The 13,506-nt window shown below is 39.7% G+C and overlaps 1 protein-coding gene across 4 annotated transcripts in view; it reads left to right on the top strand.

The window, feature by feature from the left end:
- LOC124254892 (flavin-containing monooxygenase FMO GS-OX4-like) overlaps positions 1–13,506 on the top strand; it is a 42,952-nt gene that overhangs the window by 11,405 nt on the left and 18,041 nt on the right. The window contains exon 1 of one of the 4 annotated variants that reach the window (XM_046688727.1): positions 6,791–6,850. The exons of 2 other annotated variants lie outside the window; for them this stretch is intronic. The gene's annotated coding sequence lies outside the window, so the exon portion shown is untranslated. Of the gene's footprint in view, positions 1–6,790; positions 6,851–8,961; positions 9,185–13,506 lie in introns of those variants that run through there. One more of the 4 variants, XM_046688722.1, reaches the window with a different exon arrangement.

The following is a 13,506-nucleotide window of genomic DNA, read 5'->3' as shown; positions in this document are numbered from 1 at the left end:
TCCAAATATGACGACAAAATGTTCATATAAGTTCAGTCTAAGTATAATAAACTTTATGTCTGCGGTCTGAGAAATTATCAAATGCAGTTTCTGAGAATATGACAGCTCAGTTTCATCAAGTTGAGATAAACAAGGTTTATATTCTTATTTCACTCGTCACGCCGAAGACCCGTGTTCGATTCCCCACATGGGTACAATGTGTGAAGCCCTTTTCTGGTGTCCCCCGACGTCATATTGCTGAAATATTGCTAATAGCGGCGTAAAACCATACTCATTCACTCACACTTATTTCTATCCAACTGTACGGAAACGCTTTCTCAAATCAAGACAGGTGCCAGCCTCAATTCCTGACATTCTTGTTGCCATGACGATGTTCATATGTGACACCCGGCATACTCAATGACCCTTTGATGAGGACGATACAAACTGTATGCCAAAATCACTTTGCATGACTGTGTCAGTGCGAGAGTGACGTGATAATTTTCACAAGGAGTCTTTGAAAAGTTTTTACACATATACATACACATACATGAATAATGTATGGTACACAGATAAACTGAAAATGCTGATTCAGGTGGAATACCGATCGTTTATATCGTTTTTATACGCCGTTCTGATTATGTGATCGGAATTTGCTGAGATCAGGACAGAAAAGACAAGACCTTCAGATAGAATTCGTTGGTGCAGTTTGATTTCATCCTTGTTTTGTTTGTTTGGTGCAGCTTGTTTTCAACCTCGTTTTGTTTGTTTGGTGCAGCTTGTTTTCAGGTTTGTTTTGTTTGGTGCACTTTGTTTTCATGCTTGTTTTGTTTGGTGCAGCTTGTTTTCAACCTCGTTTAGTTTGGTGCAGCTTGTTTTCAACCTCGTTTTGTTTGTTTGGTGAAGCTTGTTCAGGTTTGTTTTGTTTGGTGCACTTTGTTTTCATCCTTGTTTTGTTTGTTTGGTGCAGCTTGTTTTCAACCTCGTTTTGTTTGGTGCAGCTTGTTTTCAACCTCGTTTTGTTTGGTGCAGCTTGTTTTCAACCTCGTTTTGTTTGGTGCAGCTTGTTTTCAACCTCGTTTTGTTTGGTGCAGCTTGTCTTTCAACCTCGTTTTGTTTGGTTTGGTGCATGCTTGTTTTTTGTTTGGTGCAGCTTGTTTTCAATCTCGTTTTGTTTGTTTGGTGCAGCTTATTTTCAACCTTGTTTTGTTTGGTGCAGCTTGTTTTCATCCTTGTTTTGTTTGTTTGGTGCAGCTTGATTTCAACCTCGTTATGTTTGTTTGGTGAAGCTTGTTTTCAACCTCGTTTTCTTTGGTGCAGCTTGTTTTCAACCTCGTTTTGTTTTGTGCAGCTTGTTTTCAACCTCGTTTTGTTTGGTTGCAGCTTGTTTTCAACCTCGTTTTTTTGGTGGAGCTTGTTTTCAACCTCGTTTTGTTTGGTGCAGCTTGCTTTCAACCTCGTTTTGTTTCGGTGCAGCTTGTTTTCAACCTCGTTTTGTTTGGTGCAGCTTGTTTTCAACCTCGTTTTGTTTTGGTGCAGCTTGTTTTCAACCTCGTTTTGTTTGATGCAGCTTGTTTTTAACCTCGTTTTGTTTGTTTGGTGCAGCTTGTTTTCATGCTTGTTTTGTTTGTTTGGTGCAGCTTGTTTTCAATCTCGTTTTGTTTGGTGCAGCTTGTTTTTAACCTCGTTTTCTTTGTTTGGTGCAGCTTGCTTTCAACCTCGTTTTGTTTGGTGCAGCTTGTTTTCAACCTCGTTTTTTTGTTTTGGTGCAGCTTGCTTTCAACCTCGTTTTGTGTGGTGAAGCTTATTTTCAACCTCGTTTTGTTTGGTGCAGCTTGTTTTCAACCTCGTTTTTTTGTTTTGGTGCAGCTTGCTTTCAACTTCGTTTTGTTTGGTGCAGCTTGCTTTCAACCTCGTTTTGTGTGGTGAAGCTTATTTTCAACCTCGTTTTGTTTGGTGCAGCTTGTTTTCAACCTCGTTTTGTGTGGTGCAGCTTGCTTTCAACCTCGTTTTGTTTGGTGCAGCTTGTTTTCAACCTCGTTTTTTGGTTTTGGTGCAGCTTGCTTTCAACCTCGTTTTGTGTGGTGCAGCTTGCTTTCAACCTCGTTTTGTTTGGTGCAGCTTGTTTTCAACCTCGTTTTGTTTGGTGCAGCTTGTTTTTAACCTCGTTTTATTTGGTGTAACGCACACCATTTCTCTGCTTGTGTAACCATTTGAAGAACTGTTATCATTTCCACTCAAAGTAGTTTAACTATAGTAGCACCACGAGAATATTTTCAGGGGAGAATCATCTTTTGCAGCAGCAGTCTGAAATGAAACATATTCAGCCCACGAAGCCTAAACATTACTCCTCGTGATTTCCACACGTTTCAGTGCTATCATATGGAGCATGACTGCATATTTAACTGCATCATTTTCCTTTATTCTTTATAAAAAGAAGTATATGTTAAAAGCCGATCGTTCTGCCCAGGCAAGCAGGAGTTGAAACTGATATCTCACTACTGATCAGCTCATCAAAGATATATATATGGAAAATATTATAATTCTCAGACACGCGATCTCTCTTGCGTGTCTAGTAATACAATCATACTGCATATATCATGTGTGCATAAACTATTATATCATACACCGTGCAATGTGCAGTGGGACAAGGTCCATGGTCTCATCCTAGTATTACCGTTTTCATTTTTTCCAAGAAAAAGCGTCCTTTATACAAGCCTTAAGGTGAGATTTTGGAATTTATCTTAATAATGATTTTGATCTTCAGTAACCCATGCTTGTCGTAACAGGCGACTAGCTGGATCGGGTGGTCATCGGTTCCCAATTGCGCAGATATATGCTCATGGTGTTGATCACTGGATTGTCTGGTTCAGACTCGATTATTTACAGACCGCCGCCACATAGCTGGAATATTGCTGAGTGTGGCGTTAAACTAAACTCACTCACTCCATTTTGAAGACCTTTTCAAAACCATACTCATTCCAAAATATGACGACAAAATGTTCATATAAGTTCAGTCTAAGTATAATAATCTTTATGTCTGCGGTCTGAGAAATTATCAAATGGCAGTTCAGGCAATGCAGTTTCTGAGAATTTGACAGCTCAGTTTCATCAAGTTGAGATAAACAAGGTTTTTATTCTTATTTCTATCCAGCTGTGCCGGGCTAGTTGTCCTTGTGATAATCCTTGGGGGTAGCCTAGTGGTTAAAGCGTTCACTCGTCACGCCGATGAACCGAGATCGATTCCCCACATGGGTACAATGCGTGAAGCCCTTTTCTGGTGTCCCCCGCCGTGATATGGCTGGAATATTGCTAAAAGCAGCGTAAAACCATACTCACTCACTCCAGAGCAAATTTCTATTCAACTGTGCGAAAATGCTTTCTCAAATCAAGACAGGTGCCAGCCTCAATTCCTGACATTTCTGGTGTCCCCCGCCGTGATATTGCTGAAATATTGCTAAAAGCAGCGTAAAACCATACTCATTCAGTCCAGAGCAAACTTCTATCCAACTGTGCGAAAACGCTTTCTCAAATCAAGACAGGTGCCAGCCTCAATTCCTGACGTTCTTGTTGCCATGACGATGTTCATATGTGACACCCGGCATACTCAATGACCCTTTGATGCTGAGAACGATACAAACTGTATGCCAAAATCTCTTTGAATGACTGTGTCAGTGCGAGATTGACGTGATAATTTTCACAAGGAGTCTTTGAAAAGATTTTACACATATACATACACATACATGAATAATGTTTGATACACAGATAAACTGAAAATGCTGATTCAGGTGGAATACCGATCGTTTATATCGTTTTTATACGCCGTTCTGATTATGTGATCGGAATTTGCTGAGCTCAGGACAGAAAAGACAAGACCTTCAGATAGAATTCGTTGGTGCTGTTTGGTTTCATCCTTGTTTTGTTTGTTTGGTGCAGCTTGTTTTCAACCTCGCTTTCTTTGTTTGGTGCAGTTTGATTTCATCCTTGTTTTGTTTGTTTGGTGCAGCTTGTTTTCAACCTCGTTTTGTTTGTTTGGTGCAGCTTGTTTATTTCTCAAGGATTGTTAACGTGTGTTTTGTTGACACCAGCAAATTCTGCACACGTGTTGGTGGTTAGGCACACGAATTTGTGGTCACATGACACGAAACACGTGCAGGGTCGCGCTTTCACAAAAGAGCGTGCTGCATGCAGTCTAGACTAATGCTTAGGGCCTATTCGATTATGCTAAACCGGTTTTGGTTTCTGGAAAACCATGCACTCGTTTATGTCGAAACCTAAAACTGGGTTCTGAAACTTCGAAACCATCTCCGAGGCAGGTTTCGCGGTTTCGGTTTCGCGTTCTCTCACAATAAACATGGCGGAAAAGATCTTGGTGGCAAAATAGAGCAGCAGTTTCTGTAACCAAAATAATGATAAAATCAACTGAGAACTAGGAAAATATTATTTAAAACCCCAGTCTATTGAACATGACTATTTTATTTAACTTGTATACATATAATTACTTGTAACAGTATAATTACATATACGCAAATATTTACTTCCAAAAGCATCTCATCTCTTTATTATTTGTTAATTCCCTTATAAAATGACCAAAAAATATTACCTTTGGCAATGCTGTCATTCAATTCGTTCCTCATATATACTCAGCAGCAAAATAAAACTTCAGTACGAATTCAAAATTAGAGAGGCACTGTAATCAAATCAGTACAGAAATGGACATAATAAGCGGATCAAAAACATTGTGTACAATATCTTGACACATCAATGAATAACTCAGCACAATTTCAAGACATTACGTGAACGTTTGCAGTTCATTCAGACTATTGACTTCAGTATCTAGTGTGACCACCACGAGCGGCAATAACTGCAGCACAGCGTCTATGCATGGAGTGCACCAATCGATTGATGAAGGCCACTGGCACCTTGAACCACACTCTGCGACAGGCCTGGCGCAAGAAATCGGCTGTGTTCGGCCTTGGTATGACATGATTCAGTCTCCTCTGAATTTCATCCCAAAGATGTTCAACTGGGTTTAACTCAGGACTAAGGGCTGGCCACTGCATAATGTTGACACCGTTCTGCTGTAGGAAATCCCGTGTAGGTCTGTCAGTATGGGCCCGGGCGTTATCATGCTGGAAAATGTTGTTCCGGTGACGTGCGAAATGTGGTACGACGTTGGGTCTGAGAGCTTGGCCGATGTACATAGCGCACCGCTGTAATACCGCCTCCTCTCCCTGGCCCAAGGTTCCGGAACACAACAGGACTGTCGTGGCGATTCTATCCATTCAGCCTCATGAGCAACAGTTAAGAAACCCGACACAAGCATTACCCACGATTTTATGGAAACCTCGTTTGTCTTATGTTTACGTAATACATAAACTCGCATACTGAAATATGGTCATTTTGAAAGGGTTGAGAGAAGGCCAAATGTCATTTCACATAAGTCTGCTGTAGGGGTTTAAAATAAGATAGTAATTGTGTAGGTATATTTACGAGGTGAGGTGAAATGGGTTTAACGTCGTACTTAAGAATATTTCGCTCATGCGTGTGTATGTGTGGCGGTTTGTACTAGCCCAAACTTAAGCTGGTTTTATAGTGCTAGTCTGTCGTGTAGACCCTGAAGCAAATATATCCAAGAAATCCCACGCAAGTCTAGAAAATGTGGCAAGTCGAAGAAAGTCCCTGGGCTCCTTTTTATTGTATTTACAATCTTAATTTAAAAACTTTTATTTTCTGCAAAATATGTTCGTTTCAGAGACTAGCTGTTAGTCTATTATAGTGCTAGCTCACTGAGATACCATGCCGCAGTTAAGCATGAATACCCCACTCAGACACATTATACCGACTCCGAGCCGATCAGTCCTCGTTTTACCCATTAATGCCGAGCGCCAGGCAGGGACCAACATGTACCATATCTTAACGTCTTTTGGTATGATGCGGCCGAAGATCGAAACCGCGACCTTCCGCTCTCCGGGCGGTCGCTCTATAACCGCTACACCACGGAGGCGGATGCTGTTGATCACTGGATTGTCTGGTCCAGATTCGATTATTTAGAGACCACCGCCATATAGCTGTTATGTTGCTGAGTGCAGCGTAAAACTGAACTCACTCACTGACTCTATTTTACACCATGAATTTTGGGGACAATGTGGCCTATAAACATAGATATATTGAGAATTGTCCTACACCTAAAAAATAGAACGTGCTCACCTCTCGCGTGATAAATCGTTCACTTCCTGATATTATACATTTCTTCCCTCCGCCGCTCCTACTGTGTGATTATTTAATTCGGAAATAATTCACTGATAAACGACGGGGAACAGCTTACTTGTTGGGTACTTTATCAAACATTGTGTTAATTGTCTATCATGATATTTAAGCATTGGAACTTACCTCCAATCGAGTGAGTGAGTGAGTTTAGTTTTATGCAGCTTTCAGCAATATTCCAGCAAAATCACAGAAATGAGCTTCACACATTGTACCCATGTGGGGAATAGAACCCGGGTCTTGAGTCTGTAAATAATCATGTCTGGACCAGACAATACAGTGATCAACAGCATACGCATCGATCTACGCAATAGGATTAGATGACATATGTCAGCCAAGTCAGCGAGCCTGACCACCCGATCCCGTTAGAAGCCTTTTACGACAAGCAGGAGTTGCTGAAGACCAATTCTAACCCTGATCTTCAAGCGATAGCAACATGTAATATAATTACACGCATGGTTGCCATCTCAACAAGCCTCTGTTCACAATCATCTGAAAGAGGTCTTTCAAGGACGGCAAAAAGAATCGATAGTCCGGTTTGGCATCAGAGCTTCCATCAGCGGACAGTATAAACAGCTACAGGGACAGCTGCTGAGAGGTACAGGTAAGTAGGATTAGACCAGGGAACTAGTCCATTGAAACAGCTGTATGGGTTAAGGTACATGTACTGTTTGAAAACTGGGGTTTCTGAGAAGTAGGGCATAGGACATTTGGGACTAATCCATATCAGGTCACCGTGGTCGTATAAACCTCGGCCCAGAGACGAAAATCAGGGTTTTACCCTCAGCCTGGCTAGGCACCGACATAACAACTACTACCACACCTCTGGCGCACAGTGGTTCTTGCGTGCGTGTGTGCGTTCGTGTACCCTACGAGTATCCGGTATGTTTGTATAGGGCACACCGCACAGCGTCAAAACGGCATCATGATCGCGAAAACGCCAAACCGAAGCCAGTTTTGTTTTACGTTGCCTGAGCGTGTGCGTGCGTGATTCAACGTCACTCTCAGCAATATTGTCTCAGCTCTATCAGCTCCACACAGAGACCATATACCAGGGTGTGGTCTCTGTTTCAGGCGACAACAACAGATAGAGTCTAAATCTAAGTCTAAACTAAGAGTTCCTGCGCTTGAACAATAAGTGTTGTGTATATAAACCTATAGCTAGATCTATAATCATGAGCCCTTTACAAAGACAATACACTGATGCCCATCTCACACTCGCATAAGAGAGCTTCCGATCTTATTCAGTGCTTGCTCAGTCTCTGGTTTGAATATATTGCATAACGTTAACACCCTCGTCCCTTTATAAGGTACAGCTTACTTTTAAATGTTCACTCGCGGAAAACTAGTCTATCATTCGTATTTTTTTTTATCCTAAATGCGTTTAATTATTATATATATTTTATCTTTTTTAACTTTAATCTTCTCATGTGGTGTATATTACTCTACGACATGGATATATGCTTTATGTACCTTAAGCTTACGGGAAGGTCGCGGGTTCGATCCCCGACCGCGTCATACCAAAAGACGTTAAAATATGGTACTTGTTGGTCCCTGCCTGGCGCTCGGCATTAATGGGTACAACAAGGACTGGTCGGCTCGGAGTCAGTATAATGTGTTTGAGTGGGGTATTCATGCTTCACTGCGGCATGGTATCCCAATGGGCTAGCACTATAAAAAACCCAGCTTCAGTCTGGGCTAGTACAAGCAGCCGCACATACACATACACACGCATGCACGTCGTCATATGAGCGAAATATTCTCAAGTACGACGTTAAACTCAATATCACCTCACCTCACCTTAAGCTTACGCAGGGATATATATACATGTATGAATATGTTTACTCATTAGCAAGTTACCAGAGTAAAGTAAGACATTAAGTTATGGGAGACGGTAAAAATTTCATACAGGCATTTATACATATACAAATAGTATTAAATACGATAGTTTATCCATATAAACTAAGTTTTCTACGTTGTAGTATTAAAAAGCAGGTTTGAGAAACTCGTGTTTGAAAAGGACGCATAACATTTCACAGTTTGACAATGTTATTGGCACTTCAGCCGTAACGTTGTACAGAGGGCAATATAAGAGGTCACACAAGGGACGATGTCATAATACATCTTTGTCTTCAATAGATTAATTACAAACAAATTCTATCCTAAACATTTAAATGTGTATGTACATGCGCTTTAATGCTTCATGCTTCCCTGGCCTTTATCTTTTCACTGTACAAATAAGGAGAAATAGGATTAACCACGTTTGACTTGAATACTTAATGACTAGAACAGGCCCAAGAACGTGTATCACATTATTTGTTATGACTTACAAATTAAAACGGTCGTTCTCTCTTGCGCTGTGATTGTTTCCTAAAACTGCGGTTTTCTCTGGGGCACCTAATGGAACATACGACTGGAATAATGTAAAAATTATATTAAACACATATGTTTCCAGCTCAAAGTTGCCACGAGCAATTAAAAGTGTCTGGTTCATAATGGCATATTTGCACACCGCCGCATGGAACATTGCTAAGAACGTCTTTAAACAACGAATTAAAGAAAACAAATTTCTTAATGCCAAATAGCTTCAATGTACTATGTGAGACAATTTGGGATCGCGCCGTTTTCGCCTAGTGCCGCATTAACGATGAGAGAGTAAAGAAATCTCTTGTACAAGTGAACCATAGTGTTTTCTTATAAAATAATTGTGGTCAATGTCTGTTTATGTTTTCTCTGATAGTTAGTCTGGGTATCAATCTGATTTGCTCGAGTAACTAGGAACAACTTTAGCTGCACGCGTATTGTACGGGTTCACCTTACATGGTTTTATGATACTAAACATGTCGACGGTTAATTATCAGTGCGTATCCAATACTAGCTTCGCGCGATGCACATATGAGCAGCACATGGACGGGCTCGGATGGTTTTACGAGATCGTGTAAGTGGCAGCCTTTGATCGAACCGTATACCCTGTGTTATGTTATATTCTCGGTACAAACTAGTGTTTTAGACCTGGAATATAGATTTACATAAAAAATGGTTGTGTTTGCAATGTGAATCTCTTGAAATGTATCGATAGTCAAAGACTTTTTTTGACTGAATCGTCAAAACGCACCGTTGGTCGCAGAACATGGCGTAATGGTTTTCACGCGCAAATGTAAGGAATTCACGGTTTAAGCAAGTAAGTAACTATGTTGTTGTGATGTTTATGAATGATATCGTTTGTCCCCAAACCATTTACGGAATAGTCCGATTGAAAAACATTAGCAGTAGCAGGTGTTTTCAATATACCTCCGCTTTCCTCCATCCCGTCTTATCTCGTTCTGCGTTAGCCGAGAGACGCGAAGGGGTCCCACAGTCAAGACATGACCTTACATCGCGGCTCCTGGTAATCTCAAATAACATGGTAATGATTTGCTCCGTGAAGTATTGGATTATTAACATCGTTATATGGTCGGAGATCTCTCTCTCTCTCTCTCTCTCTCTCTCTATCTCTCTCTCTCTCAGGATCTGATTTGTAGACGTACAATATATGTTGTTATACAGTGTAGATGTACAATATATGTTATACAGTGTAAATATACAATATATGTTATACAGTGTAGATGTACAATATGATATGTTGTTATACAGTGTAGATGTACAATATGATATGTTGTAATACAGTGTAGATGTACAATATGATATGTTGTTATACAGTGTAGAATTCAACATGATGGGTAGTTGTGATATGGTCAACTCAAGAATTATAGCCTGTTTCCAAATTTTCATACATGTTATTTTTAGTTTTGGAAATGTCTTTTTTTAAAGCTATGTATTTTTCAGTTTTAAGTACATCCCTTTAAATCTTTATTTATTATGCCCTGAGTTTTAAAACCTGTATTTTATACAATTGTAGGGGTTGACTTAAGGATAACTTCTTTGAGTGGCATTTTAGAAGTTGGGAAATACAATATTGAACAAACTTTATGGAAAACAAAAACTTTTATTTCGTGAGTGCGACATTTCGATGCAGATTCTTTACCGTTGTCAAGCAGGAACTGAAGCAAACATCTTGATTTAAGGAACTTGATTTAAATTTGCACCTGGTGCATGTTACCATGCAAACTAAATGGCAAAACAAAACAAGGTTATTAATTTAGCTGAAACATAAGTGATAGTCACATTAACAAATGATGTGTTGCTGTGAAATGTCACAATATGCAGAAGTTTTATGGATTGACAACTTCTTTATTGTCACAGATGTGACAATTCAGTGTAGATGCTTACATGGTCATTAAGCAAGTAATACCTAACATTATTCACAAAGATAATTTATACATAAGTTAAGGATAATTAATTATATGTAATTGAGGTTGATGTCCCGTGATTACATTGCTGATTTGTGGTGATGGATAATAGCAGAGACCATATACCGGTCTATATCGGTATACATGTATATCAGTATATGGTCTCTGATAATAGTTATGAGTGAGTGAGTGAGTTTAATGTTACGCCGCTTTTAGCAATATTCCACAATATCACGGAGGGGGACACCAGAAATGGGCTTCACAATTGTACCCATGTGGGGAATCAAACCCAAGTCTTCGGCGTGACAAGCTACCACTAGGCTACCCTACTGCCTCTGAAAGGGGTTACTGTTGATTGGACTTGCTGCAGGGATATAATAACCTTGATCTCTGTTGATTGGCCTTGCTGCAGGGATATAATAACCTTGATATCTGTTGATTGGACTTGCTGCAGGGATATAATAACCTTGATCTCTGTTGATTGGCCTTGCTGCAGGGATATAATAACCTTGATCTCTGTTGATTGTTAGGTTCAGTTGTGAGAAATTATTCCCAGAATGTATGACATTAAACCTCTAAAAAGACAAATCACACATAACAGAGGGATTTGTGTTGTTGTATGGAAATTATACTTTAGCGTTACTGAGTGTGTTAAAATATTGATTTTGTGAGGACAGAAAAATTGATTTTGTACATGCACCCAGTACATGCAGACATAAATATTTGATTGCATTTTTCACTGACAGGTCCCACTGGCACATGTCCTGTATAGCCAAGTTGAGCCTTGCTAGAGACACAAATATATCCTTTTGCATCCTGCATTACATGATTAATCTGGTACATTTTGATTCAACACCACGAATTGGGGAAAAGAAACCCAATTATTGAGCTGTATGATTCACAAAGTATATCTGGGGATTGGAAATTTGAAAGTGTCTCAGTATTGAGAAAGGCAAAAAACACAACAGGTTTTCAAATTCCCAAAGCTAAAGATGGCCCCAAACCTATATGGTTGATTACTGGCCTCAACATAGCTTCTTGTTGAAATTCTTCAAAGGCATTTAGGCCTTAAAAAAAAAGTTGTGGTTCCGATTACCTGACTGACCTTTGAATTCTGGTGCAGACCCTATTTTTTTTTAAGCGGAATGAATAAAATAAGCTTTCAGATACCATTGTTTTTTCCTGGCACCGACAGACTTCAGTCATTCTGATAGAGAAAGTTGATATGATGGCCGCAAGCTTGATTGAATAAACAATTACACATTGATAAATGTGCTGTTAGTTTGTACTTTACTTCTAGGAAAAATATGTAAAAAAAAGAAGAAAATTCCTACCTAACCACCTACCCTAAATTTAAAAGAGGTGTTATCGGAACCACAACATTTTTTGGGGGGGCCTTAGAAGTTGGTTTAGTAATACAAGACAAGACGAAGCTTATGGATAACAACTTCTATATTTGTGTCTCACAATGTGTCTGGGCTAGTTCTGCCCCTAGCTTCTTGTTAATACTCTAAACTTCCAAGGCGACACCTAAGCATCTCTGTAATCACCAAGGCTTATGTGAGACACCCCATACCATTTCCGTCCCTTTGTTAAATGACAAGGAATTTGAATTCACCACACAACCAAGCTTCACGCCTCCCTGATCACAGCACAATATCTACTCGGAGCTCATGCTACTTACTGCATGGATGGCCAAGCCACATATTGTATGACCCCCCCTCCCAGTTCCCTGAATTACACCATCCCAAGACTGTTTAGTTTATTGGAAGGAGTCTTCTGGAAACGTCACCTTGGATATATGGGTTTGAATTAGTCTTCAGGAAAATGTGTTGCTGTGAGAGGCGACAAATAGGGTCGGCTGATTAGCCAGGCTGACATGTTTGCTGTTGTATTGATAAGTGCTGGAGCGATTGATCGAATGATGGATCAATCGACTGATCGTGTTTGCATCAGTAATTATTGATGACCTCGGGAGACTAATCAATATTCGTAAAAAAGGAAACATCAAATTAAACTTTGGAAAGTATGTTTCTTATTGTTATGTTTGTTAAATCAAGACATTGACAACTCATGCAGTTTCCTGACTTGTAAAACTGCAATGTAAACATACTCTTGAGCTTGTCTCAACACAAAGTATCCTCGATTGTCTTAATCGTGGTATTAATGGGTGATTGTTTTGTTTGCACAATGTTATGATTGTGTCCCCTTATCACCAACAATAGTTTTACGGTGGGGTTTTCCATTAAAATCCATTATTGATCAATATATTGAGCTCCGATTACCGATCTGCATATTGTGAGCGGTAACTAGCACTAGTATTGATTGATGCTCATGATGTCAATCACTGGCTCGTCTGCTTCAGACAAGATTACTTCCAAACTGCCATCATATGTACTAGTGGGAAAATTTAACTGTGCTTCATATGAAAAATGTATTTATGATGAAATTAAATAACACATGTTTCAAAACATGTTCATGAAGACATCTTGAGGTCGTGATTCACAAGTGTGTATACACGCAAGGTACCCAAGTTGGATGTTTATGTGTTTGAAGCATGATATTCCATACAGGTTTTTGAATGTGAATAGCACACAATGATTGTTTGGCTGTCCAATGCTTGTAGAAGTGCGCTTGTTTAACAATAAATAATGCTTATGAAATGCCACAGGTTAAATAAAAACTAACCTTTTTGTACCGTGGGTGTGCTGCAAACAGGAATGGTTACACAAATGTTGCAGTTAATGTTCTAGACACAATACAGTCTGTTTGGAGACGCTATGTTAAGTCACGTCAACAAGACAACCATATTCAGTTGTTGCATTTATGGACTTGATAACAAACTGATAACAGCTTGGACAATTCCTAGGTTTAGAGTGAGCGAGTGAGTTTAGTTTTATGATGCACTCAGCAATATTCCAGATATATGTCGGTGGTCTGTAAATAATCAAATCTGGACCGGACAATCCAG

Source organism: Haliotis rubra, unplaced genomic scaffold (assembly GCF_003918875.1).
Source record: "Haliotis rubra isolate DU_JTF1 unplaced genomic scaffold, ASM391887v1 Scf586, whole genome shotgun sequence".
NCBI lineage: Eukaryota > Metazoa > Mollusca > Gastropoda > Lepetellida > Haliotidae > Haliotis > Haliotis rubra.
This window is presented reverse-complemented; position numbering and strand designations above follow the sequence as displayed.